This window comes from Heloderma suspectum, chromosome 1 (genome assembly GCF_057233095.1).
Source record: "Heloderma suspectum isolate Gila_16-S chromosome 1, 16-S_ref, whole genome shotgun sequence".
In the NCBI taxonomy this organism is placed as follows: Eukaryota; Metazoa; Chordata; class Lepidosauria; order Squamata; family Helodermatidae; genus Heloderma; species Heloderma suspectum.
The window spans coordinates 35,892,630-35,897,958 of NC_139458.1; positions in this window are offsets into that span (position 1 = coordinate 35,892,630).

A 5,329-nucleotide genomic window follows, 5' to 3' on the forward strand; every position below is an offset into this window, starting at 1 on the left:
CCTGAAGCCAGTGGTAGGTAGAGCCACCCTTTTCTCTTTCCCTTCCTGCCACCCTCTTCTCTCACTCTCTTTCTGCCACCCCTTTCTCTCTCCCTCTTTGGCCCCATCCAGGGGGCTGCTGGGAAAGGAACAGATTGCTCCTGCCAGAGGCCTGTACTCAGTGGTGTAGTGGTAAATTCTGAAGTGCAGGCACTCATCATGACAGCCCCCAAGGGGAGTCCAAAACTGCATGCAACTTGTTGATCCATCTCAACAAACCAGTTGTAGGAGTTTTTATCACCACCAGGAGCAGGTCTTTCATAAAGGGAATGTATCTAAGTTGCCCGTTCAAGACCAAGCCACCCCAAAATAGTTTACATTACAAAAAGGAACAATATATTGTCACTGGGAAACTTCGTGTCTCCTTCAGCTAGTGTGAGGATTGCAGCTAAGCTCGGAAGGAACAGGGAATCCTGAGGAGAAGTGACAGATGAGATCAGCGTCTTTGCTAATGAAAAAGTGCCAGTGCTTTATCCCTGCAAGCCCTGACTCTACTATGGCACTGTCTGAACTAATCACTTGCAGAGGGCTTTTGAAATGAGTTCTGAGGGATCCATTAAATTAGACCAACGGCTGCATGCAGCCCTAGGGTCACAGGTTGCCCACCCCTAATTTAAAAGATTTAAATTTTCCTGGTATTCGTAGGTATTGAAGATCTGTCTAATCCCTGCACATCTCATATTAAAAACAACAATCTAGAAATTAGATCTAAAGGCTCTAACCTAGCCTCTCTCTCTGATATGCTTATTTGGGGGGGAATTGGGGTAGAGCCGTGTTCTTCACTACAGTCACCTCAAGTGCAGTTCTCTGTCTCATTCATTCTCTCTCTCTCTCTCTCTCTCTCGCTCTCGCTCTCTCTGTCTTCACAGCAGCTGCTCACTCTGAGCTGGGGCTCTCTAGCTTTGCTTTCTTTGCTTTAGTGGTGCGCTGGCTGCTGTGAGTTGAGCTACCTGAGGAGACTTTTGGGTGGGGAATCAGGAGACTTGCCACTTGTCTCCCCAAGGACGCCCCCTACGGCCCAGGAATGGCCCCCAAGAGGCTTCAGTGGTTCCTGCTTGAAAAAGTGGCTACTGCTTGAAAAAGAGTGAAGAACACTGGGGTAGAGGAAGCATGCAATCATTCAAGCCCCTCACTGCAGTCTGAAGTGGTACTATCCAGGAACGGTTTCAGAAGCTCTTATTTATGGATGCATTTATTTTCTAAAATATTTGTTTCCTGCCTTTATGCTCAATAAACTTTCATGGTGGCTCACATAATTTACATTTAGGCTACAATCCTTTGGTCTCTGGGAGGGTGCTCTAGTGTGCATAGGATATGTCGGATCTTCCCTTCCTAGGACAGAGAGAGAGGTTGGCCTCAGAGGGATCCGGTCTCGGAACCCTCTCCAAGCTGCCATGGAAATCTCTGCAGCTGGTGCTTCTCCAGCATTGGAACTCTGATATCGGAGAAGGGGGAAAGGAGGCATGCCAGGGGTGTGTCAGGGGCATGCCAGGAGAGACAGTAAATCTGCAGGATCCACAGGCCTCCAGGTCCTCAGACACATCCCCAAATCAGCCACAAATCTATGCTAGCCCTGGAGCTGAAGCAGATTAATTCCCTCCAATCGAAAGCAACAGGAAAGCAAAACACCCTAGCAAAAACTCTGGTTCTCCCTCCCTTCTGCCCATCAGCATTAGCTTAACAGAGCTTTGGAATCTTCAGTTTCTCTAACAGCAGAGCTCACCCACAACCACTGGTAGGATTGCTCCGTAAATCATAGAATTAAAATCCTCCTCAGGCGTGCGCATGTGTGCACAGAATAAAGTTCAATTTGGGGCCCTATTTCCATATAGGCAGTCCGATTAGTAGCTTTAACAGTCTATTGATTTTTCATCAATTAGGAACTATTCGTGATCTCTCCATCTGGAATATCTTTAGTCACGGAACGTAACAGGCAGACATTGTTCCCCTGACCTCAAGCAAGAATGAGGTTTGATCAATTTCTCACTAGCTAGAAATCTTAATTATCTCTTCAGCATGCAGTAACATCTGTTGACTATGCCTGTTACACAGTTGTGAGCTTGTCTGCTTTAAACTCTGTCTCTGTGGGCTGACTTTTGTCAGTCTCTCTCCAAATCACAAACTGCATCCTTTTGTTAGATGTGTTTAGCACACTGTGTTTTTTGGAACAGGGCTCTTGATGGATGGTATATCAGCTTCCCTATTCAACTCACAATGCAATAGATATGCACAGCTGCATCAAATGATGCTGTCACAGCGATGGGAGGCCTTTTCAACAAGGCAAACCTCTTTTTCCAACCTGGGAGAGAAGAGACTGAATCTCAAACATACAGAACAGTAAAGGTTTCATGGCATTTTGTAGGTATCTTCATCAAGGGCATGTAAATGCACAAAACAAGCCCCCTTCAGGCATTGTCCTCCATGCAACCATAACAGCAACCTGTGTGTTTCCAAGCCTGATTCAAGGTGCTGGTTTTGACCTACATGGCTTGGGGCCACTATACCTGATGGAGCACTTCTCCTGGCATGAACCAACCTGTACACTCTGTTCAGCATCTAAGGCCGTCCTCCAGTTGCCTCCTCCAAGGGAGGCTCAAAGGGTGGAAACAAGGGAGAGGCCTTCTTGGTGCTGCCCCCGCAATATAGAATTATATCTCCGACAAGGGCCACCTGGTGCCAACATTGTTATCTTAAAATCATAGAATCATAGAATAGTAGGGTTTGAAGGGGCCTATAAGACCATCGAGTCCAACATCCTGATCAATGCAGGAATCCAAGTCAGAGCATCCCTGACAAGTGGCTTTCCAGCCTCATCTTGAATGCCTCCAGTGTGGGAGAGCCCACTACCTCCCTAGGCAATTGGTTCCATTCTTGTATTGCTCTAACAGTCCGGAAGTTTTTCCTGATGTTCAGCCAGAATCTGGCTTCCTGTCACTTGAGCCCATTATTCCGTGTCCTGCACTCTGGCATGATGGAGAAGAGATCCTGGCCTTCCTCTCTATGACAACCTTTCAAGGACTTGAAGAGCGCTATCATATCTCCCCTCAGTCTTCTCAAGGCTAAACATGACCAGTCCTTTCAGTCACTCTTCATGGGGCTTTGTTTCCAGTCCCCTGATCATCTTTGTTGCCCTCCTCTGAACCCTCTCCAGCTTGTCTGCATCCTTCTTAAAGTGCGGTGCCCAGAACTGGACATAGTACTCCAGATGAGGCCTAAGCAGTGTTGAGTAGAGGGGAACTAGTACTTCCCGGGATTTGGAAGCTATGCTTCTATTAATGCAGCCCCAAATAGCATTTGCCTTTTTTGCAGCCACATCACATTGTTGGCTCATATTCAGCTTGTGATTTACAACAATTCCAAGAGCCTTCTCGCTTGTAGTGTTGTTGAGCCACATATCCCCAATCTTGTAACTGTGCATTTGGTTTCTTTTTCCTAGGTGTAGAACTTGGCATTTATCCCTATTAAATTTCATTCTGTTGTTTTCTGCCCAGCGCTCCAGTCTATCAAGATCACTTTGAATTTTGTTTCTGTCTTCCAAGGTATTAGCTATCCTGCCCAATTTTGTGTCATCTGCAAATTTGATCAGCATTCCCTGCACCTCCTCCTCCAAGTCATTAATACAAATGTTGAAGAGCACTGGGCCCAGGCCTGAGCCCTGCGGTACCCCGCTTGTTACCTCTCCCCAAGTTGAGAAGATCCCATTGATAAGCACTCTTTGAGTCCGATTCTGTAGCCAACTGTGGATCCACCTGATTGTTGTTTCATTTAGCCCACTTTGAGCTAGTTTGCTCATCAGGATATCATGGGACACTTTGTCGAAAGCTTTGCTGAAGTTGGGGTATATTATGTCCAAAGCATTCCCACGGTCCAAAAGGGAGGGTACCTGATCAAAAAATGAGATCAGATTCGTCTGGCAGGATTTGTTCTTGACAAATCCATGTTGGCTTCGAGTAATCACTGCATTGTTTTCAAGGTGCTTACAGATTGATCGCTTTATAATCTGCTCCAGAATTTTCTCAGGGATTGACGTCAGACTGACTGGTCTGTAGTTCCCAGGTTCCTCCTTTTTACGCTTTTTGAAGATAGGGACCACATTAGCCCTCCTCCAGTCATCTGGCACTTCACCCGTCCTCCATGATTTCTTGAAGAGAATAGACAGTGGTTCTGAGAGTCCTTCTGCCAGTTCCTTTATTACTCTAGGTAGGATGCAGTTCATCTGGCTCTGGAGATTTGAACTCATTCAAAGTACTTAGGTGTTCCGTGACCATATGCCTATCAATCTCAACCTGAAATCCTGCCCCTTCAGCCTGTACTTCGCCTTTGCCAGGGGGGTCATAGGCCCTCTTTTTGGAGAAGACTGAGCCAAAGTAGGAATTGAGCACCTCTGCCTTTTCTTTGTCATCTGTTATCATTTTGCCATCCTTATTTGATAGTTGAACCAACATTTCTTTCCCCTGTCTTTTACTATGCATGTATATGAAGAAAGCCTTTTTGTTGCTTTTAGCATCCCTCGCTAACCTCAACTCGTTCTCAGCTTTAGCTAGGGATGTCAGAGAATTCCACCACGGATTCCAGTGAGGCCAGATTCATTAGAATCCGGCCCCCTGGAATCTGTGGTGGAACAGCCTCCACCCCCGCGAACCCCCCCCCCGCTACGGAACTTACCTGGGGCGAATGCGGTGGCGGCAGCTGCAGTGGCAGCTCTGGCAGCGGTGGCTGGTCTCCTGGCCAGCCGCGGCTGGGCTGCTGCGGCCGCCATTTGCATCCTTGCAGCCATGATAGGCTACGTAAGTATTTACATAGCCTATCACGGCAAAAAGCAGGGACGCAAATGGTGGCCACTATGCCATTTGCTCCCCTGCTCTTTGCCATGATAGGCTACGTAAGTATTTACATAACCTATAACGGTAAAGGCAGCCACGCAAATGGCGGCCACTACGCCATTTGCGTAGCTGCCTTTACCGTGATAGGCTACGTAAATACTTACGTAGCCTATCACGGCTGCTTGCAAGGTCGCAAATGGCAGCTGCTACAACGGCCGCCATTTGTGGCTGCAGCAGCCCGGCTGCGGCCGGAACTCCAGCTTCTGACGGCCCTGGCCGGCGGCTCCGTGGAGCCACCACAGAGTGGAACCAGCCAGGGAGGATGCCGGGGGGAGGGACGGAGCGCCTCCCCCCCACCGCGGATGCCCCTGCACGGAGCCAGGTAAGGGATTCGTACATCCCTAGCTTTAGCCTTCCTGATACCATCCCTGCAATTCTGTGCTACCTGCCTATACTCTTCCTTTTTT